This window comes from Schistocerca piceifrons, chromosome 3 (assembly GCF_021461385.2).
Source record: "Schistocerca piceifrons isolate TAMUIC-IGC-003096 chromosome 3, iqSchPice1.1, whole genome shotgun sequence".
NCBI lineage: Eukaryota > Metazoa > Arthropoda > Insecta > Orthoptera > Acrididae > Schistocerca > Schistocerca piceifrons.
The window spans coordinates 530,971,458-530,996,164 of NC_060140.1; the positions used below are offsets into that span (position 1 = coordinate 530,971,458).

A 24,707-nucleotide genomic window follows, 5' to 3' on the forward strand; every position below is an offset into this window, starting at 1 on the left:
TGTTTGTGCTCTGCTAGGAGCATTTTTCCGCTGGTCATCTATGCTTCGAAAATGCTGACTTTTCGTTCCCAAGCCATTTCACACTTGCCGTCTGTAGCCCTTCAGCAAAGTCTCTGTAACTCCCTTAAGTCGAGGCGCCAGCATAGCTGGTCATGTCACAGTGCCACAGGCAATAGGTAGAGATGGAAATTGTAATAGCGTGGGTACTTCGCCGGGTGTGATTTACATAGTCGGCAGTACCGTGCACTTTCAGACCGATAATACTCTGCGTGTTAGCGCTAGGCGGCGTTCAGCAATCGCTTGGTGGCGGGAACCTGCCAAGTGGGGAGTCCTGTCCGCCCACGACTCTTGCCGCTGATGTCACCAGCAGCTGGCGCTGCCGCCCCGAGGCCGGCGGGGCGCTGCCCTCGCAGAAACTCACAAAGGAACAAGATGTACGTGGACACACATATACAGCGGGAACGGTAAAAGTAAATTTGTATGGCATTATTTGCATGGAGACCGGGGGGGGGGTAGGCTTAGTTACCTAATTTGAAAAGGTTCTCATATTCTCTGTACACTGGCGCTTTCCGAAATGAGTCTGAGTGTATCTTTACGTAGCGATCGCTAATGAATGCTTGCAAAGCGTAATGTTTCCTTTATAAGGATGGTGACAGCACCCTAACTTGATGTTATAATTAACAGTTTGACGTAATCGGTTTTTGTCGCTCGCTCGCCATGAGAGATTGCGGAGGCGTTTGATACACGGGATGGGCCAAAACTCACTATCCATCGCAACCCATTGAAAACATTAACGTAGAGTGCACTGCTGTTAAATTAAAAACTCTCTGGCATTGTTCTCTGTTGATTCTAACCTGTTGTGCTTTCTAATGAAGAAAGAGGTTTTGTTCGAAAACGGCGATACAAAGGTGGTCATAATTAGTAATAAATGAATGGCATAATAATTTCAACACTTTTCCACCTACACCGAAGAAGGAAACACTTTGAGAATAGTGAATCTGCAACGGATTTCCACTGGTCAAGTAGGCTATCAATAAGTGATAAAACTATGCTTAAAGTGTGTTTTTTTTTTTTCTTTAAGTCAGCGACAATACTGGCTTCAGTTGGTGGGAGAAGGTGCAGCAATTAGTCTCAACTTGTGTTTGTTGTAGCAGATGTAGAGTTTGGTCACGGAGTCACCATTTGAGTGCAGCATATCAAATTAACACATTTCAGCCGTTATTTGACGTTGTCCCTCTTGGACTATACGTGTCAAGAGTTCAAACTGCGTTAAATGAATTAAGAGAAGGTATAATGAGTGCAAATTGAATTTCTGACGTGTGTAGTCCAAGAGGAACGATGCAAAAAACGACTGCACTGAAGATGGTGACTCAGTGACCAAAATCTAGACCTGCTGCAGTAAACACAAGTTGTGACTGATGCTAGACACAGAGATGTCAGTCTAATACTCTTAGATTGTTATGGGAAAGATGATGAGAGAATCGAAGGAAGGGATCCAGAATAAAGTAGTTTTCCGTATTCGAACAGGGGTGGGGGTTTATGATGTAGCTACAGACCGTCTGGCACGCGCAGACAACGTAGCAGTCATCGCCAGCGTCATGGAAACAGCAAATAATGGTTGAACAGCTACAAAGGATATTAAAAATGAAAGGCTTACATGAATCTCTTACGAGAAGACTGAATTCATGACAAACGTGAAAGCTGGAACTGATACTTTCGATTTGGGAGAGGGAGGAAACCGAAAAGAGTGAAGAATTTAATCTTCCTAGTAGTAATAATCTCAGAGAACTAATTGTGTAACTTCATAATTAAAGACAGTGTGACGAAAAGGCAAATATCGTGTTAGTTGACTAAGGAATCTGTAACCCTTGCACGCTGTAGAATAATTGGGGCATGATCAGGAAATGTGTGGAGGCCGAAAAGAGACAAAAGTGCTCCGAAACATCTCCCGATCGAAGGCGAAATGTGGAGAGAAAAAAAGGCATAGCCCTAACATACAAATTACCAGAAGACGGCCTGGTAATAGGATTGATTAAAAGAAAAAAATCCATTTTCTAGGAATGGAGAACACAAGATAAAAAGAACATAATTCGTAGCAACAACAGGCCCAAGTAGTTTTTAGATACGAGCAATGACATTGCCACAGCCTCCTTTACATTGTGAGCCATTTTGTGTAGGGATAAACGGGGCAGTGCGAAGCGGTTGCAATGCTGTAAGCTTCGCTTTCTCAGTCGCTCGACGATCACCAGTGGTGTACGGCCAGCGTAGGAGATCGCTCCCCACACCATGATGCCGGGTGTTGGGCCTGTGTGCCTCGGTCGTATGCTGTCCTGATTGTGGCGCTCACCTGCACGGCGCCAAACACGCATACGACCATCATTGGCACCAAGGCAGAAGCGACTCTCATCGCTGAAGACGACACGTCTCCATTCGTCCCTCCATTCACGCCTGTCGCGACACCACTGGAGGCGGGCTGCACGATGTTGGGGCGTGAGCGGAAGACGGCCTAACGGTGTGCGGGACCGTAGCCCAGCTTCATGGAGACGGTTGCGAATGGTCCTCGCCGATACCCCAGGAGCAACAGTGTCCCTAATTTGCTGGGAAGTGGCGGTGCGGTCCCCTACGGCACTGCGTAGGATCCTACGGTCTTGGCGTGCATCCGTGCGTCGCTGCGGTCCGGTCCCAGGTCGACGGGCACGTGCACCTTCCGCCGACCACTGGCGACAACATCGATGTACTGTGGAGACCTCACGCCCCACGTGTTGAGCAGTTCGCCGGTACGTCCACCCGGCCTCCCGCATGCCCACTATACGCCCTCGCTCAAAGTCCGTCAACTGCACATACGGTTCACGTCCACGCTGTCGCGGCATGCTACCAGTGTTAAAGACTGCGATGGAGCTCCGTATGCCACGGCAAACTGGCTGACACTGACGGCGGCGGTGCACAAATGCTGCGCAGCTAGCGCCATTCGACGGCCAACACCGCGGTTCCTGGTGTGTCCGCTGTGCCGTGCGTGTGATCATTGCTTGTACAGCCCTCTCGCAGTGTCCGGAGCAAGTATGGTGGGTCTGACACACCGGTGTCAATGTGTTCTTTTTTCCATTTCCAGGAGTGTATGTCTATTTTTCCAAGACTGTCCGCCCCGATAGCTGAGTAGTAGCCGGCACTGTAGCTCAGCGTGTTCGGTCAGAGCGCTGGTTGGCCTCTGTAATAAAAAAAACTGAGCGAAAGGATCAACAACGACCTTGAAATGATGTCACGTGACGTCCGCATCGACCAAACACAACGATCAACAACGGACAAACTGAAAAAAAGTGGTCTGCGTGACGGATTGCCGTCCTGAGGGCCCGGGTTCGATTCCCAGCTGAGTCGGGCATTTTCTCCCCTCAGGGACTGGGTATTGTACTGTCTTCCCCATCCGGCGCGCAGATCGCCCAATGTGGCATCGAATGTAATAAGACCTGCACCAAGGCGGCCGGACCTGCCCCGCAAGGGGCCTCCCGGCCAATGACGCCAAACGGTCATTTCCATTCCAAGATTTAATTTAAATATTATGTTTTATGGAAATTCCAGCATATCGCATCATATTGAAATTATTTGTATTTAGATCTTTTGCTGGGAAAAACAATTTTAGCCCATTAAGGAATGGATCTCCACACATTGTTTTTCTGTATTCCGGGAGAATGCATTTTCCAAACATGTAAGAAATTTAAAATTGACAACAAAATTGGATTTAAAGGACGAAAGGAAATGTAGAAAATGCTTGTGAGCTGCGTGTGTGGAAGACAGGTAGCAAGAGAGGCTTAGCTTTTTTTTAAAGGAAAAAGATCCTTACGTAGCTTCTGTGTACCATGTCTTCAACCTGAATCTAACATCGTGGAGTTACCAAACAAGACGAGACATACGATGTTGAAAATGAAGTTGAGTAAGTCAGCAGTTAAAGTTGTGGTAACGAAGGATCGCATTGTTGTCCAGCAAATATTTGGATATACTGTCCAGATAAGCCATTCGCTTCAAAAACTTGCAGTGAGAATTCGTAACGTCGACATCATCTAGTTTCTGAAAATTAGTGACTACTCAATGAATGCTCTACAATTAGAGCCTGGAATACCTTCCTGCAAAGCAGCCACGGAAACGCAGGTTTCATTGTAACTGTAATTTTCTAATGTTGATGTATTCTAACGAATAAAATAAAATGTTTTCGTGTGTATCATTTATATTAACTGCAATATTAAAAGAAGAGTGCATGTACTGCCTGACAATAAAACCGAAGCACCCTGAAGACATTCTCGAGTGTGAGTGCTCACACGCAGCCACCATCGGTCAGTATGTATGGTGAAATTTGCAGTACTCTGTGGCAAGGTAGAATGGCCGTAAGGGTGCGTTAGTGTTGTTAGTTTTTTAGTATTGCTACCAGGCTTGGTAGGGTATATAAGGGGCGTTAACAGCGTCAGATGTTGTGTGATCGTTGTGAAGGACACGGAGATGCCGCTCCGCGTGAGAGACAGCGTTGTTTGCATCTTCCGAAAAGAGCGTCATTGTCGGTCTCCAGGATCGCGGTGTTCTGCACCAACCACATCGTAACCCTTTCTGTGCCTACCATCCGAGAACAAGTAAGAGACTCTTGTCAACATTTTCGATCATCCCGCACCATTCGTCGGAGAATAGCGTCATCCGTCCCTTTCGTACACTGCCATTGACGCCACAGCACAAACGGCTGCGTTTGGAGTGATACTGTGCCCTGGAACCATGGGCGCTGATCAGTGGCATCGCATTGTGTTCAGTGATAAATCGCAGTTTTGCACTATCCCAGATGGTCATAGTCGCCATGTGTGGCGGGAACCTTCGAAGAGGTCCCATTCTGCCAAAGTGTTACCCTGATGTCTCCGGACACCATCGGATATGACTTCAGGTCACGGCTGGTAGTGAGTGGGGGAACTCTGCTGGTACAGCTGGTACCTCCTGCGTCCTCGTGTGTTAACTCTAGTGCCATTTTTGACCAGGACAATGCTCGTTTACACATGGCTCGTGTCTCTATGGATTTTTTAGCGTGTTGTTGAGGTACTCCCGCGGCCAGGAAGGCCACTAGTTGTGTCCGATAGAACATGTGTGGGACTATGTTGGGCCTGAACTCCGCCCGAGTGACGGCGTGCAGGAAGTGAAGGACCACTGTTACGGGCCACCTCGCCTCAGTATAGTATAAAACGGCTTTATGGTACCCTTGTTTATGTGCCCTGTCCATAGGGGATGCAACGTCATACTGACAAATGGGCACATATTGCCAATTTCTCCGTAAATTTGACTAGCTATTTTACTCACTGGAGTAAAGGCTTAAACCCTCCCATCCGGTGAAATTTCATTACGTGTCCTGCTCCCTTTCTGGGCGCGTAACTGTTTCTCTTGGGTAGTGTAAGAAGGTTTTTCTCGAAAATTAGAATACAGGCAAGGCATTTTTTTTTTCTCCTGCGTCCGTATACCAGCTGATGAGCGTAAATTGCGTGATAAGGGAAGTTCTATTAATTTTTTCTAGCTATGGATTTCCAGTCATCGATGAAGAAAATTTCTGTCTCTCACAGCTAGCTTTGACTGACCAAATAACTACTTTAATTGTTGCTTTCGCGATGTCCTCGGTAATATATTGTAGCAGGGTTCTATGTTAATACCCCACCAGCTGCCCGTACAATGTGCACCACTATTAAACTACAGCATTACGTCTGTCGGTCGTATTTTTGAAGCGGCTAGCTAGCGCAGGACAGATTTATGACACCGTGCCGCCAACAGGGTCTTAAAGCGGCGCTGGCAGGCGAGTGTAAGCGCTGCCGACGTGCAAACCCACACGGCGGTGAATAACGGCCAGCGGCATTAAGGTCTTCCCATTGATTGCGGCACAGGGGACCAGGCATCCGTCACGGAATGCGGCGTCGTTGCCAGGCAGAGGCCACCAGCTCCATTAAGGACCGCGGGGCACCTTGCTTCCCAGCTAACTAATGGACCGCGCCGTCTGCCAAACGCCACCACCTGGTTAGCCGCGCGGACCACGCTGTCGGTTCATATCACGATTGAGAGCGGAAGGTGGAAAAATCCTATAACACTAGGTAGGCACGCTAACAAAGTCAACAATCTGTCCCCCTACCGTATTTGTTTCCATTAAATGCTCCATTGCGGGTTTGTACTCTATTTGGCTTCTTCGAAGTTGGAGACGCTTACTAGGAAGCTCCGTCCTATTTTGTCAACGACAATTTTGAAAATCCGTGCCAACAACCACCCCAACTTGGTTTACCTTATTGTAAAAGCACCGTTACCAGTTCCGAATACACACATCCATCTTGAGACGGCTTGCGTGCTTTTATGTAAAAAAAGACGTTACTTTGTTTTGTAGTTCAGTTACAGTGAAATGAGAAGCTAGAGTATTTTGTTTTTCTTTTCGCTTTCTTTCTCCGAAGAACAGCAGTCACATAGTTTTTACTTTCACTCACAGTGGTCTTCATTGCTGTTCACGGTTTTGGATAGCAGCACGAATTATCTAGGCGTGCCACTTGTTTTGACTGGCTTTACATATTTGACTTTGGAATCGTCTGTAATTTCTCAGCGTAAAATGAAATGTGGAGTCTACTGTATATCGGGTATGATGTACTGCTTCTGGTACATGTAGAGTGAAAGCGTATTCCAAAGTCTGTTTTGGAAGTATTTACCTCGATTGCTCATGGGAGTGGAACGGGGACAATAAACAATACAGACACGAAGAGTACAAGCTTTTTAAATGTAGTGTTGCAGAATAAAGCCGAAGATCAGATGGGTAATCTGCAACTGTACTTAGCGAACCACTGTGAAGTGCATGGCAGAGGGTACATCCCCTTACGCCAGTTATATTAGGGCTTTTTCGCGTTCCATTCACATATTAAGCATGGGAAGAACGACTGCTTGAATGCCTCTGTGCTTGCTGTAGTTAGCTCATGTTGTCCTCACTGTCCCTGTTGGAGCTATATGTAGGGGGTTTCATATTCCCAGAGTCATCATTTAAAGCCGGTTCTTAAAGCTCAGACTCTTTTGGGATAGTTTGCGTCTTTCTTCAAGTGTTTGCTTGTTCAGTTCCTTCAGCGTATCTGCGACCTTCTCCCACGAGTCGAACAAACCTGTGACCATTTGTGCCGCTTTTCTTTGTGTACGTTCAAGATCCCCTGTTGCTCGTATTTGATACGGATCCCAGACGTGAGCACTATTCTAGAATGAGTTGCACGAGTGATTTGTAAGCGATTTCCTTTTTAGACTGACGGCGTTTTCACAATAGTCTACCGATAAAGCGAAGTCTACCACCTGCTTCACCCACAACTGAGCCTACATGGTCATCCATCTCATACCCCTGCAAAGTGTTACAACTACGTATTTGTATGATTTGGCCGATTGAAGCTGTGACTCACCGACATTATTCATAGGATACTATTTTTTTTCTTTTTGTGAAGTGCACAGTACTACATTTCCGAACATTTACAAGAAGTTGCCAATCTTTGCACCACTTTGTAATCTTATCCAGCTCCCAGTGAATGGTTTTGAAGCTTCGTTGAGGCTGTACCTAATTATAGATAACTGTATCATCTGTGAAAAGTCTGAGGTTACTATTAATATTGTCTGCTATGTCATGAATGTACGAGAGCAAGGGTCTCAATACACGAAGTTCTTTCAGCATCTGTCGACGAGTCTGCATCCATGATAACATACTGCGTCCTCCATATATAAAGAATCCTCAGTCCATTAATAAATGTTCCTTGATACTACCTACGAGCGTACTTCCTATAACAAGCATAGATGCAGTACTGATTTTGTGAAATCGAGAAATATTGCATCTACCTGATTACCTTGATCTAAGGCATTCAGGATGTCCTGTGAGAAAAGTGCGAGTTGGGTTTCACATTATCTATGGCTTTCGAAATCCGCACTGGTTGGCATGGAGGAGGTCGTTCTGTTAGAAATATCTCATTGTGTTTGAGCGTGGAATATGTTCCAATATCTTACAACAAATGGGTGTCAAGGATATTGGATTTTGAGGAGGTACTGAATCGAACTGCAGAGAAAACAGCTTTATGAAACAACTTCACTAATAAAGGGATCGGTCAGGGAGACCAAAGCTTGCCTACAATAAGCAGGTTCAAATGGGTGTGGGTTGCAGAAGTTACACTGAGAGGAACAGACATCCATATAGGCTCTCGCGGAGATCTACAACAAATCAATCTCTGGGCTGAAAAAATTGGCAGTTTGACTGAGGTCGATAGAAATGGGTTAATGGACGCTTGACTGGTGGAAAGGGCAGACTACTAGCAGTGCAGGAAAATCTGGTTAAGAAAAGTAGGATATTACTAAAATATGTTTAATTATTTTTGTACTAATTTTACCTGAGAGAGTTTCGAACTAAGAATAAACTTTTAGGTCTAACGAAACGTCCTTCACAAAATCTGCTGATAAAATCTAATTATGTCAGTCGTCATTGAATTAAATTCAGTCGTATTCTTATTGAGAAATGGTGTTGAAAAACTTAACTATGGCAAAACAACAAGAATGAAGTGTATCACAAGAGACCCAGTCTGGTTGTCGAGTCAGAAGTAATTTCCAGCTCTTAGGTTAAAAAACAGATTAGTAAATTTTAATGAGAAGTTTAGCGTCAAAATTGGAAAATGGCGTAAAAAGTTCACACAAAATATTAGAAATTATAAGTAAATTTAGATATGGCGAGTACAATTAAAAACATTAAGACTGCATCATAAAGGGTTCACAAATGAAATTCTTAATGTTAAGCAAATAAAAATGTTAACAATTAACAAAAAATGAAAACGTAACAAACTAGAAACCTTTGCCTTTCGCGGGCAAGTGCTCTACCAACTGAGCTACCCAATCACGACTCACGCCCCGTCCTCACAGCTTTACTTCTGCCCATACCTCGTCTCCTACCTTCCAAACTTTACAGAAGCTCTCCTGCATGGTTCGCAGGAGAGCTTCTGTAAAGTTTGGAAGGTAGGAGACGAAGTATTGGCAGAAGTAAAGCTGTGAGGACGGGGCGTGAGTCGTGCCTGGGTAGCTCAGTTGGTAGAGCACTTGCCCGCGAAAGGCAAAGGTCCCGAGTTCGAGTCTCGGTCCGGCGAACAGTTTTAATCTGCCAGGAAGTTTCATATCAGCTCACACTCCGCTGCAGAGTGAAAATCTCATTCTAGTAACAAACTAGCATTCACTGAGATATGATTTAAGATAGAACAATGTTCGTAACGGCAAATAAGACACAAATTTCGTGAGAAGTTTATGTTGTTACAGTTCTTAATATCTGAAATCGTGATTGTAAACTAATAAATACTTACAGTAATACACTACGCGGAAAATGTAATTTCTAAAGTTTACATCGATACTCCGTAAGGCACTTTCTCTTTTTGTGGCGAAAAGTACCTTACGTTCCACGGATTTTCCCAGGTCCCCTACCAAACGTGAATAGTTCGCGAGAAGAGTTAAAACTTCCTGTACGCCTCAACACGTACTCAAGTTTTTTTTCTGTTTTGGGCATAGGGATGATATACTTGGGGTGAGGTAATACACTGTCTGATTCTACATGGTGCGTACTACCTTAAATTTTAAGTGAACGACTCTGTGACGCACAAACCTCTGTTACAGTGTTTTGCTTTGTAATTTGATGAGCATTTCCCGTAACACTTCCATTTGGATCTCCCATGTTGCCTCTACGAATCCTACTTGCTAAGGGCCCCAGACTAAGAGAACAAAAACAGAGAAACGCTTCAAACCAACACCCCGAGAATAGTGGGCGAAACCTTCAAGGGTTACACTACTCTCAAGCAAGGGCAATAAAATCCAAAGCAGTAGCACAAGTCGCAGAGTGATGACCAATGCTCAACAATAATCGAACTAAGGTTTCTTCCAGTAAATTTCATCATTGAATTTGCTTTTTCTGCAACCATAAACTGGCATCCTCCTGTGCGTGCGGCTTGCTTACGGTAGGTACGCTTTTCTGTATACGTACTACTTCCTTGCGAGACACAGGCAGCTGTAGGAGTCAGCTGTCACCCAGCGCTGCCTGAGAAATGGACACTGAATAATGCCTGATGGCTCAGAGTCCTTGGCGCACGACTCCAATTAATTGTAATTAAGGAGACGATGGATACCCGTTAGTGTCCCACAACTTTTAATTAACAGCCTTCCCAGTATCGACGAGTGCGACTAGGCTGCACTCATTACACAGTAGCGTTGCCGCGACGGGCCCGTTCGAGCTTAACCACCCTATGTATTTGGTAGTCACGTTCTGGTCTCTAAATCGCGCAGATCTAGAAGACGTTCTCGATCGATTGCTGCAACAAAATCCGCTTTCAGTAACAGTTGCTGCTCTTGTAACGAGCTTTATGAGACATATACAGGTAATTGGATTCTATCTTCTAATGATAAATCACCTGTGATAAGTTCGGAAAACTCAAAAAAGAACTATAATTTGAGGCTGCTAATGTTCGGTGAATACTTCGACTTCTAAAAACAGTAATATTTTAAGCCTTTGAGTAATTAATCATATGCGGTAATGAAATGAGGCTCGTCGACGAACATGCAAATTGCTTATTTCCAACACTTTCAGCACATCGAAACGGTGAAAATGTAAACGTATAACATTTTAATATGATCAGATTGTTCCACCGGTTGATGAGCGTAATCGTCGATATGCTTATTGGATGAAATAAAACTTCTTGCCCAGTGGAGAATTAAAGATTTCTTCATTGTAATTAACATTCGCAGACCACACATCCTAGGTCATAACGGATGTAACAGACATCGTATTTTTCAATAAGTCTGTATCATTGGATGAAACGCACATAACTTCGTTTCTGTTCATAGCACTGTCAATGTTCAGTTATAAGAGTTGATTTCCAATGTGACTATACGACAAATAATAATATTTTTAACTTTGTTATTCGTTGTTCTGTTTCCTGCCAAGCACAATTGCACGGTTCCAAACTCCTTGCTCTAACATAATGTTGGACCACTCTCTGTTCCTTCGGCTTGTGGCTGTGTTATTTTCCATTACAAACCTTATAAGTGGGTACAACAACACAAAAGTATTATTCCCTTCCTCCTGTATGTTCCACGTAGGTTCATTTAGTGCGCTCTAATCTATGACCTTTGCTTTTCGCAGGCAAGTGCCAAGGTATGCAGGAGAATTGTGACGTTTAGAAGTTGGGATAGAGATAGTGTCGGTATTCGAACTATGTGGATGAGTTTTGAATCGCACTTGCATAGCTCAGTCGGCAGAACACTTGTCTACGAAAGGCAGAGATCCCATGTTCGGGTCCTGGTGCGGTTCACAGTTAAAATACGCCAGGAAGCTTCAAAACTTATGAACTGATCAATGCGTTACTTATTTTATGGTGGTCGGAATTTCAGTTTTCAAGCTTCATTTTACATTCTTGTATATTACGGTTCATTTGAATAATTATTGTTTCCGTCAGTATTAATGATTATCTGGGGTAGGTAGGTCATTTAGAAACAAGCCTAATATGAATTAAATGCTGCGAATTAGAAACAAATCAATGTGACCTCCAACAGATACTGCCACTGTTCATAATAAGCTTCTAAATGTCTGAAGATCTTGTTCAGTTCGTGGATTTCTGGAATTTAATCATATTTCAAAGACTAGACATACTGTCTTAGGAATAATATGGGGACATATTGTAAGTAATTGGTGATTAATGTGTAACTTACTCAAGTAGCTATCGTTGTGCATAAAAGTTAGCAAGGTCGAATGCCGCTCGTTTCATTGCGCCCACGTGACACTGTATGGAAAGTACCGTACATATGCGCGGCAGAAGCTAATAAGGGATAATTCTATCGACAGCAAGGCCATTAATACGGAAATCTGCTGACACGAGTGACTTCGCCAAAATAGTTATGGCCACCGCCTGGGATCGCATCTCGGAAACGGCGAGGCTATTCGCATGGTACGACCGTGAACATCTATGAAAAGGTTTGAACGACAGTGAAACCACCAATAGGCGTCAAGGAGCTGGACGTCCACGCCTCATCATAGAAACGTGGAGGTCTGAGACCTGCCTGCCCTGTAAAGGATAGGCAGCGATCTGTGGCATATCTGACATCTACAATGCTTGTGCAGGCACGAAGTGTTTCGGAGCACACCGTCCAGTTCAAATCAGCGAACACGGGATTCAGCGGCAGACGATACCTATACCTTTCCATATTGACATAACATGGTGAGTTAAGATTACAGTGGGCACAGTATCAACGAGATTAGACGTTCAATCAATGAAAATGCATCGCCTGGTCCGAAGACTGAAGTTTGTTGCACAGGTCGGTGGTCGTGTCCGGGCACTACGTCATTCAGGCGAACAGCTGTTCGAAATACATTTTAAGAGAAAAAAAGACGCACTATTAAGGAATTGACATACCATGGGAATGCAGCTTTACTGTATGGTTAAATGATGATGGCGTCCTCTTGGGTGAAATATTCCGGAGGTGAAATAGTCCCCCATTCGGATCTCCGGACGGGGGCTACTCAAGAGGACGTCGTTATCAGCAGAAAGAAAACTGGCGTTCTACGGATCGGAGTATGGAATGTCAGATCCCTTAATCGGGCAGGTAAGTTAGAAAATTTAAAAAGGGAAATGGATAGGTTAAAGTTAGATATAGTAGGATTAGTGAAGTTCGGTGGCAGGAGGAACAAGACTTTTGGTCAGGTGAATACAGGGTTATAAATACAAAATAAAATAGGGGTAATGCAGGAGTAGGTCTTTTAATGAATAAAAAAGTAGGAGTGTGGGTAAGCTACTACGAACAGCATAGTGAACACATTATTGTGGCCAAGATAGACATGAAGCCCACGCCTACTGCAGTAGTACAAGTTTACATGCCAACTAGCTCTGCAGGTGATGAAGAAATTGATGAAATGTATGATGAGTTAAAGAAATTATTCAGGTAGTGAAGGGAGACGAAAATTTAATAGTCACGGGTGACTGGAATTCGAGAGTAGGAAAAGGGAGAGATGGAAACTTAGTAGGTGAATATGGATTGGGAGTAAGAAATGAAAGAGGAAGCCGTCTGGTAGAATTTTGCTCAGAGCATAACTTAATCATAGCTAACACTTGGTTCAAGAATCATAAAAGAAGGTTGTATACATGGAAGAATCCTGGAGGTACTAGAAGGTATCAGATTGATTATATAATGGTAAGACATAGATTTACGAACCCGGTTTTAAATTGTAAGACATTTCCAAGGGGCAGATGTGGACTCTGACCACAATCTATTGGTTATGAACTGTAGATTAAAACTGAAGAAACTGCAAAAAGGTGGGAATTTAAGGAGATGGGACCTGGATAAACTGAAAGAACCAGAGGTTGTACAGAGTTTCAGGAAGAGCATAAGGGAACGATTGACAGAAATGGGGGAAAGCAGTACAGTAGAAGAAGAATGAGTAGCTTTGAGGGATGAAGTAGTGAAGGTAGCAGAGGATCAAGTAGGTAAAAAGACGAGCTAGTAGAAATCCTTGGGTAACAGCAGAAATATCGAATATAATTGACGATAGGAGAAAATATAAAAACGCAGTAAATGAAGCAGGCTAAAAGGAATACGAACGTCTCAAAAATGAGATCGACAGGAAGTGCAAAATGGCTATGCAGGGATGGCTAGAGGACAAATGTAAGGATGTAGAGGCTTATCTCACTAGGGGTAAGATAGATACTGCCTACAGGAAAATTAGAGAGACCTTTGCAGAGAAGAGAACCACTTGCATGAATATCAAGAGCTCGGATGGAAACCCAGTTCTAAGCAAAGAAGGGAAAGCAGAAAGGTGGAAGGAGTATATAGAGGGTCTATACAAGGGCGATGTACATGAGGACAATATTATGGAAATGGAAGAGGATGTAGATCAAGATGAAATAGGAGATACGATACTGCGTGAAGAGTTTGACAGAGCACTAAAAGACCTGAGTCGAAACAAGGCCCCGGGAGTAGACAACATTCCATTAGAACTACTGACGGCCTTGGGAGAGCCAGTCCTGACAAAACTCTACCATCTGGAGAGCGAGATGTATGAGACAGGCGAAATACCCTCAGACTTCAAGAAGAATATAATAATTCCAATCCCAAAGAAAGCAGGTGTTGACAGATGTGAAAATTACCGAACTATCAGTTTAATAAGTCACGGCTGCAAAATACTAACGCCAATTCTTTACAGACGAATAGAAAAACTAGTAGAAGCCGACCTCGGGGAAGATCAGATTGGATTCCGTAGAAATATCGGAACACGTGAGGCAATAGAGGCAATACTGACCCTACGACTTACCTTAGAAGCTAGATTAAGGAAAGGCAAACCTACGTTCCTAGCATTTGTAGACTTAGAAAAAGCTTTTGACAATGTTGACTGGAATACTCTCCTTCAAATTCTAAGGGTGGCAGGGATAAAATACAGGGAGCGAAAGGCTATTTACAATTTGTACAGAAACCAGATGGCAGTTATAAGCGTCGATGGGTATGAAAGGGAAGCAGTGGTTGGGGAGGGAGTGAGACAGGGTTGTAGCCTCTCCCCGATGTTATTCAATCTGTATATTGAGCAAGCAGTAAAGGAAACAAAACAAAAATTTGGAGTAGGTATTAAAATCCATGGAGACGAAATAAAAACTTTGAGGTTTGCCGATGACATTGTAACTCTGTCAGAGACAGCAAAGGAATTGGAAGAGCAGTTGAACGGAGTGGACAGTGTCTTGAAAGGAGGATATAAGATGAACCTCAACAAAAGCAAAATGAGGATAATGGAATGTAGTCGAATTAAGTCGGGTGATGCTGAGGGATTAGATTAGGAAATGAGGCACTTAAAGTAGTAAATGAGTTTTGCTATTTGGGGAGTTGAAGTAGAGAAGATATAAAATGTAGACTGGCAATGGCAAGGAAAGAGTTTCTGAAGAAGAGAAATTTGTTAACATCGAGTATAGATTTAAGTGTCAGGAAGTCGTTTCTGAAAGTATTTGTATGGAGTGTAGCCATGTATGGAAGTGAAACATGGACGATAAATAGTTTGGACAAGAAGAGGAATAGAAGCTTTTGAAATGTGGTACTACAGAAGAATGCTGAAGATTAGATGGGTAGATCACATAACTAATGAGGAGGTATTTATAGGATTGGGGAGAAGAGGAGTTTGTGGCACAACTTGACAAGAAGAAGGGACCGGTTGGTAAGACATGTTCTGAGGCATCAAGGGATTACAAAATTAGCACTGGAGGGCAGCGTGGAGGGTAAAAATCGTAGAGGGAGACCAAGAGATGAATACACTAAACAGATACAGAAGGATGTAGGTTGCAGTAAGTATTGGGAGATGAAGCAGCTTGCACAGGATAGAGTAGCATGGAGAGCTGCATCAAACCAGTCTCTGGACTGAAGACAACAACAACATCAACAACAACAACAACATTAAGGAATTATCCGAATGCGACGTAAATCCGTAGATGTGATGTTCATGTACAGAATAACAAATGATTACAATTCTAGAAAATAAATTGGGTGATTCATTCAAGACGAACAGCTTCACAAATTGAGCAAGTGAATAACGTGTTGATCCACCTCTGGCTCTTATGAAAGCTGTTATTCGGCTCTTAACTAAGCGATAGGGTTGTCCTCCTGAGAGATGGCGTGCCAAATTCTGTCCAATCGGCGCGTTAGATCCTCAAAATCCCGAGCTGGTTGGAGGACACTGCCCACAATGCTCCAAACGTTCTAGATTGGGGAGAGATCCGGCGTCCTTGCTCGTCAAGCTAAGGTTTGACAAGTACGAAGACAAGCGGTAGGAACTCGCACCTTGTGCGGGCGGGACATTATATTGCTGAAATGTAAGCCCAGAATGACTTGCCATGAAGAGCAACAAAATGCGTATAATATTGTTCACGTACCGCTGTGCTATAAGGGAACCGCAGATGACACCCAAATCTGTCCTGCTTTAAAAAGAATTGCGCCCTAGTTCATTACTCCTTGTTGCTGGGCCGTATGGCGGGCGTCTCGAGACAGGTCTTCTTCTGGTCATTGGGGGGCCCCAATTCGAAGCGGAACTCTTCACGAAGACAGCTCTACTCAATCAATGAGATTACAGGTCAAAGACGTGTCTGAAGACGCCCTGAACAATGGTGAGATGCCAGCCTGACTGTTGTCCGCCAGACGGCCCGACAGCCTGGAGTGATGGTTTGGGTGTCATTTCATTTCATAGCAGGGTCCCGTTGGTTGTTATCCCCAGCACACTTACAGCACAGTGGTACGTTTACGATATTCTACGTTTGGGTTTGTTGCCATTCATGGCAAGCCATCTAGGGCTTACATTTCAGCACTACAAACTCCTCGCACACGGCGAGAGTTTCTACCACTCGTCTTAGTGCTTGCCAAACCCTACTTTGGCCAGCAAGGTTGCTGAATTTTGCTCCGGATTTTGAGGATCTAACGCGCCAAAAAAATGGTTCAAATGGCTCTGAGCACTATGTGACTTAACTTCAGAGGTCATCAGTCGCCTAGAACTTACAACTACTTAAACCTAACTAACCTAAGGACGACACACACATCCATGCCCGAGGCAGGATTCGAACCTGCGATCGTAGCGGTCGCTCGGTTCCAGACTGTAGCGCCTGGAACCGCACGGCCACTCCGGCCGGCCTAACGCGCCAATTGGACAGAATTCGGCTTGATATGTCTCAGGACAGCAACTACTTGCATAAGGGCCAGAGGTGCACCGACACGTTGACTTGCTCAGTTGTGGAGCTGTTTGTCGTGAATAAATCACGCAATTTTTTTGTAAAATTATAATCATCTGTCTGCACGAGTATAGCATATTTACGGATTTCCGTCCTATTCTGGTAATTCCTTCGTGGTGCGTGTTTTTTTTTTTTTTTCTTGTCTTAGAATGTATGTACCATGACACAGGTGCAGGCTAGCGGGGGCAGTATTGTTCTATGGAGACGTTTACCTGTACTTCGATGCGATCTGGGGCAGTAATAGAAGACTCCATGACAGATTTCGACCATGTTAACGTCATTGTAGACTACGTGCATCCCTTATGCTTGATATTTTCCCATACGGCGGTGGCACCTTCCTTCATGATAACGGTACGTGTCACAAGACCAGAATCGTGCTATAGTAGTTCGGGGAGCATGAATGTTGAATAACATTGATGTATTGGCCACCAAATTTGACTGATATCAACCAAACGGGACACACCTGGGACTCTATCGGGCTCAAACTCTGCGCCAATAAACAAGTAGCCTGTTTTTTTTAATGGGAATTACTGAACTTATGCATAGACATCTAGTGCTGCGTACCTCTGGAAAAGTACCATGGACTTACCGAATCGATACTACGCGAAAATGCCGCTGTATTGCGTTGCAAAATTGGACCAACGTGCCATTGACCATGTGGTTACTACATTCAGGCTCGTTAGCGTATTTTTACTAGCTTCAGTAGTATCCGTGGAAGTTAATACATTCCTAAGGTTATGGATAGAGTATACATTCGGTGTCATAACGTCATTACTATCCGTAGACTTGTACTCAGCAATTGTTTTGTATGGGATTGAAAATGTCAGATGTTGGGAGAAGCAGGATCCGGCCCCCAGCTGCAACAGACGGCGACTCAACCGCTACGCTAGGTCGTCGCCCAGGCGGCCGTGAACTGGTGGGGATGACGCATGGCCAGTGGAGTCTGGCCTCTCGCCAGCTAACCCCTCCTCCCGCCATGCCCTGTGATTCCTGCATTCACTCCTGACCTCAGCCTGATGCACTCGGAGCGGAACCGAGCGAGATGCACAGTGGTGGTTAGCTCGCTGGACTCGCATTCGGGAGGACGACGACGGTTCAGATCCGCGTCAGACCACCCAGATTTTGGTTTTCCGTGATTTCCCCAAATCGCTCCAGGCAAATACAGGGATGGTTACGTTGCAAAGGGCACGGCCGATTTCCTTCCTCATCCGTGGGGGTAATCAGTTTGTACTCTCTAGTAACTGCGCTGTCGACTAGGATTGTGATATTTAAAAAAAAAAAAAAAAAAAAAAAAAAAAACGGGATTCCGCTATATCGATATTAAAAAATATATCATTATCGGCTCTCAGTATATCGTAAAAACCATCGATATGTGGATGGAAAAAGTATCGACGTACCTGCCTATAAAAATGCCGACGGCACATTGTAAATATACTGCCGGTTTTAGAGCTGTATATTTAAGTATTGATTTATTATTAGCTATTATGTACATCAACAAGCTAGCAGCCTACATATGCCCCGTGGAGCAAGAATTGACAGGAAAACGATGCACGTTTACTCTTGGCGATAACCACTTTGCTAACAATGGTAACTGCATGTAAGTGGCACAATGAAACGTGTCCGATGGGTCCGTCGTTCGGATTCGTCGAATATCTGATTTGTCCGGAACACTTCGTGTCGAGCTACTTTGTTTTTTCAGTTCTGCCAACGCCAGCGTCCTGGCAGTTGTAGTGTCGGAATTGCGTGGTAAAGCTAAACGTTGCAGTTTCTGTTGGTAACACCGAGCACCAATTACGTCAGCATTTCCTCTCTCACGTCTCCGCGCACCGCAGAGACCAGTCTTGTCGTTTTTGTTCATTATTTTCAACAACTGTTTTTGAAGAATGCCGATGTGAAGAAATAGCACACCAGTTGCGTTTTAACGCAACTAGTGTGCTATTCCTTCACATCGGAAATCTTGATATTCCAATCACTCCCCCCCCCACCCCACCCCACCCCTCCACCCCTCGCCTCCCCGTGCAATACTTTTTCTGTGCCGCCTGTACTTCCTGCACACAGTGAAAGAGAAAGACGGAACGCGATGAAAGCTCAAAAAGTAGTAAAACTCCTTCATACAGTGAAAGTAAAATCATGTTCTACAACAATTTTTAAAAAAGGCCTCAAATATATAATGAAAGCTGTGAAAAATAGAGAATAAAAATATATCGATATATGGGTCAAAAGAATCACCAGTAAATATCGATACATTTTGGGAGCAGTATCGACATTTTACATCTACATCTACATTTATACTCCGCAAGCCACCCAACGGTGTGTGGTGGAGGGCACTTTACGTGCCACTGTCATTACCTCCCTTTCCTGTTCCAGTCGCGTATGGTTCGCGGGGAGAACGACTGTCTGAAAGCCTTCGTGCGCGCTCTAATCTCTCTAATTTTACATTCGTGATCTCCTCGGGAGGTATAAGTAGGGGGAAGCAATATATTCGATACCTCATCCAGAAACGCACCCTCTCGAAACCTGGCGAGCAAGCTACACCGCGATGCAGAGCGCCTCTCTTGCAGAGTCTGCCACTTGAGTTTGTTAAACATCTCCGTAACGCTATCACGGTTACCAAATAACCCTGTGACGAAACGCGCCGCTCTTCTTTGGATCTTCTCTATCTCCTCCGTCAACCCGATCTGGTACGGATCCCACACTGATGAGCAATACTCAAGTATAGGTCGAACGAGTGTTTTGTAAGCCACCTCCTTTGTTGATGGACTACATTTTCTAAGGACTCTCCCAGTGAATCTCAACTTGGTACCCGCCATACCAACAATTAATTTTATATGATCATTCCACTTCAAATCGTTCCGCACGCATACTCCCAGATATTTTACAGAAGTAACTGCTACCAGTGTTTGTTCCACTATCATATAATCATACAATAAAGGATCCTTCTTTCTATGTATTCGCAATACATTACATTTGTCTATGTTAAGGGTCAGTTGCCACTCCCTGCACCAAGTGCCTATCCGCTGCAGATCTTCCTGCATTTCGCTACAATTTTCTAATGCTGCAACTTCTCTGTATACTACAGCATCATCCGCGAAAAGCCGCATGGAACTTCCGACACTATCTACTAGGTCATTTATATATATTGTGAAAAGCAACGGTCCCATAGCACTCCGCTGTGGCACGCCAGAGGTTACTTTAACGTCTGTAGACGTCTCTCCATTGATAACAACATGCTGTGCTCTGTTTGCTAAAAACTCTTCAATCCAGCCACACAGCTGGTCTGATATTCCGTAGGCTCTTACTTTATCAGGCGACAGTGCGGAACTGTATCGAACGCCTTCCGAAGTCAAGAAAAATAGCATCTACCTGGGAGTCTGTATCTAATATTTTCTGGGTCTCATGAACAAATAAAGCGAGTTGGGTCTCACACGATCGCTGTTTCCGGAATCCATGTTGATTCCTACATAGTAGATTCTGGGTTTCCAAAAACGACATGATACTCGAGCAAAAAAATGTTCTAAAATTCTGCAACAGATCGACGTCAGAGATATAGGTCTATAGTTTTGCGCATCTGCTCGAAGACCCTTCTTGAAGACTGGGACTACCTGTGCTCTTTTCCAATCATTTGGAACCTTCCGTTCCTCTAGAGACTTGCGGTACACGGCTGTTAGAAGGGGGGGGGGGGGGGGCAAGTTCTTTCGCGTACTCTGTGTAGAATTTTATTGTTTATTTTTATTTATTTTATCGAAGGTCCTATCTGTCGACGATAGATTAAACCCGACAATAATATTTCTTCCTTGCATCCTTCAAAAGCGGTGTGTGTGTGTGTGTGTGTGTGTGTGTGTGTGTGTGTGTGTGTGTGTGTGTAGTAGTAGTAGTAGTAGTAGTAGTAGAAGAAGAAGAAAAACTTACAAGTAGTGGTATAACTTACTGATTCTCTCCGAATGTGAGTGCCGGGACATCAGTTTCCTAAACCTGTATTATGCAATCATCGAAACTGCTCGAAAAGTATCCATTGATGTATGTATGGTTTAGAAGTGCTAATAGGGATAAAACCTTTGTAGCTTGTTAAATATTCTACGGTAGCTCACAGCGTAGTGTAACTGGATGCTGTTCATAAAGTCGTTTTGAGTTTTGCTAGTAGCATACCTATTTACTTTTTTAGTTCCATGTCTATTAACAAAGAATCCTAAGTTTGAATAAAAATAGCATCATTTTATTTAATTAATGGTCATACGGAAAAAATGAAAATTTAATACAGACAAGCGAAACGACTTTTTGTTAAATAAATAAAAATGAGTACATCAATAGTACTGTTCAGTCTCTTAGGAATAAAGTATTTTTATTTTCTGAAATGCATTTGCAAACTGCGAATACTATTGTACAACGGCTATACGATTTACTAGTAAAATATGAAAATCATTGCTGGACCAGGATTTCAACCCGGATTTCCCTCTACGCGAACGGTCGCCTTAACCGCCTCCGCCATCTGAGTACGCCTCCAGGATCGACCCAAAATCGCGTGTGTCCCAGTGTCTACGTCCCATAGCGCTCGCTTTCAAATCGAATGATTCCAACACTGCGAGAGACATGGTTTTGCCCGTCAGATTGCCTTGCCTTGCCTTGCCTTGTCATGAAGTATCGGCAGTATTGTCATGAAGTATTGGCAGTATCTGTATTTTACAGTGTCTTTATAGTTCGATACATTGTTCCTTCTGACTTGTATGCACAAATAATTCTCATTACACATTTTTGGACACGGAAAACTTCAACTTCGATTGGTCAGTTACCCCCAAAAGAATGATCCCTTATGACGTCATGGAATTACAGTATGCTACCTTTTTTATTGTTGTATCACCTAGGTCTCACAACATCCGCATTGCCAACAGAGAGGTGTTCGTCAACTGACTGTCTCCCGTGCCCTCTACTTTCGTAGAGTTGATCCGTATTATCCACCTTGTCACGGCGAAATACGACCATTGCACATGGGCGACCCCAAGATGCAGGGATGCGGAAAGGAAATATCTGTGGTGTACCTAAAGATTTGGGTCTTTACTAAAATTCTTCTCATTTGGTGACCTTATTCCTTACTAGCAAGAAGTCAGCGTCCCTGAAGTCTTCAGACAGAGCTGTTACAGCAGAACTAGATGAGACGCAAGTGACAACGTGATTTCATGACCAGGTCTATCGACAGGCGCCTTGGGGATAACCGTCTTTCGCTATTATACAGAGATCCGCGAGCAATTACTGCAGTACTAACCAACATTTGAGAAGTTTGACTTGCCCTACTACGGCTGAGCATTTGTGTCAGTCTGGGAGTACGTACTCCTCCTGAGCAGCAATACGCTGAAGTAATTGTTCACATAGGCATTGGAGGAGCGCACATCTATAAGAAACTGTCCACTGCCACTATCACATAGATTAAATACATTGTCCAGTCTCATCAAAGGCCTGAATAAGCACCTATCGCAGCTCAGACCATTTTGAGATGTGCAGGAAGAGTGTCAGTAATGTTCTGGAAGCTACCAAAAGGTAGGTGGAGCTATGCTGACTCCAGTGCCATGGCCAGCTGCGCTAGGTTTCTCGGTTGAGGATCCATGGGGCATGTAGTCTGATCTAGGTGATCCCACAGATTCTCGAGTGGGTTTAAATCTGGGGAGTTTGGTGCCCAGGGCGGTACGGTAAACTCACCCTTGTGCTCTTCGAACCACGCACGTACACTGCTAGCTGTGTGACACATTGTGCATAGTCCTGCTAGTTGATGCCACCGTGGCGAGGAAAAACATATTGCATCTAAGCACCCTAAGGATGCTTGCATATTTGTTATGATCCATTGTACCTTCCAGAAAGACGAGATCATCAAGGGAATGCCACGAAAACATTCCGCGGTCATATCGCTCCCTCGTTCAGCCTGGACTCTTCTGACGATTGCTGCAGGGTGTCTTTCAGCCAGCCATCTGTCGGATGGAGCGTAAAACGTGATTCATTTGAAAACGCCACTTGCCTACACTCAGTGGCCGTCCAGGTGCGGCATTTTCGTACAAAGTCCAGCTTTTGTCGCCGATGAACAGCAGTCAGTATGATTTTATCTTGGAACTCTTCCATTTGGTCCGTGTAACATACAATAAATAAGGTTAAAAAACACTGATGACAGTGATACTTGTCGCCGAAACTAGTTTGCAGAATAAAGAAATAAGCGAATAACAAGGTGTTTTGCATCAAGGCGGACTCAGTTTTCTGATATTACAGCAGTCAGTATAGGTGCGTGAACCAGGCGCTTGCTGCAGAGGCCTATTCGCGGTAACGTTCGCTGAACGATCATTGAGGAGACACTGTTGGTAGCCACTTCGTTCATCTGGACGGCCAGTTGCTTAACAGTTCCACGTCTATTCGCACGTACACATCTCCGCAGCAGTCGTTCACCGCTGTTTGTCTCCTATGGCCCATGGTGCATCACAGTTGCCTCGGCTTCAGTTTTGGTTAGAGCCATTTTGCTGTGCACGGTATACTTAACCACGACGGCATGCGAACAGATTACAAAATCTTCTGGAAATCTTGCACATTTAGCCCGAAGACCAATGATCATTCCAATTTGGACGGCAGATAAATCGCTAAGTTTCCGCATTACGACGACGATGACGACAAAAACAGTTTCCCGCGGCCCCTGACACGATTAATACACGCTTTACCGCTAGTCCTGTACCGTATAGTATTTACAGACGAGGCATAGCTATCGCTCTAGCTATTAATGCACCTTTGGATTTATATTGCCGTTAATGGCGCGATTCGTGCATGTAGTGCTGTAACTGCCGTGTTGAAAGCTATACGTCCATAATGGACAAGTTGCGAAGGGTGCCAACGAGTCGCAGACGGAGGTGATCATCACTCCACGTGCTCCTCTCCCTCGAGCCTACTGGGGCGTCAGGATGGTGGCGAATCACGAGACCTGTACGCCCACACTGCACCCCCACTCTCCACGTGGTTGTACCGCACACTATGACCGCTTTGCCGGCTACGGCTTGGACATCTTCTCTCGCTGACAATCAGCTTACATCTGGCTGCTTAACCAATCAAACATAGTGCACAATGTCGTATTGAAGCACAGTATTTACAACCACAAGATCTAAATCTTCTTAACAGTTAACATTTTAAAATTAAAATAAAATGACTGGTACAAAGTGTTAATGATAGAGATGGAATTAGTGGTATAACTAACGCTCAGTGCGCTAGTTGGCGAGATGTAGAGCCAGTCTCCAATGGAACAAGTTGCGGACTAGCAGTATCTGGACAACCAGCCAACTGGAGTGTGGTTTTTAGGCGATTATCAACCCTCGGCAAGTCAAATTCTAGGCTGATCTCGAATCTCCTCAAAAAACGCGATACAGAAACAGGTAAAATAAAATCACATTGAACATAGTTTGCTTCCGACCTCAAAGTTATTTTTCCGGACGACGGGGCAAACGCTAGAAAAGAGAGGTTGCAGCAGACTTGAATTGTATTCGGGAGCAACGTGTTTAAATTCCCCATCCAGCCTCACTAATTTTGGTTTTGCCGTGCTTCTCTTGGCTTCAATCATTGCGTCCGCAGCTCGTGCTCTCGTTCTCGCTTCCCGAGCACGGGGTCCTGAGTTCGATTCCCGGCGGGGTCAGGGATTTTCACCTGCCTCGACTGGGTGTTTGTGTTGTCCTCATCAATTCATCATCATTCATGAAAGTGACGAGATTGGACTGAGCAAAGGTTGGGAATCTGTACGGGCGCTGATAACCGCGCAGTTTAGCACTTCACAAGCCAAACATCATCATCATTCAGTCATTGCAGGTGAGCATCTCTATAGTTGCCTCCTCACATTTGATCAACTCTGCATATTCCTAAACGTTGACGGGTCGTTAAATTACAACTTTTTCTTCCTTTCATGCACGCTTCATCTCTTAAATGGGCCTC

General features: G+C 44.3%; 1 long non-coding RNA gene and 1 other non-coding gene across 2 annotated transcripts in view; both read left to right on the forward strand.

Annotated features, from left to right (window-relative positions):
• LOC124787784 overlaps positions 1-24,707 on the forward strand; it is an 847,274-nt gene that overhangs the window by 50,243 nt on the left and 772,324 nt on the right. The gene's annotated exons all lie outside the window — the stretch shown is intronic.
• Positions 9,058-9,134, forward strand: Trnas-cga. Its single transcript has one exon. It is a non-coding gene; the product is annotated as a tRNA-Ser (tRNA).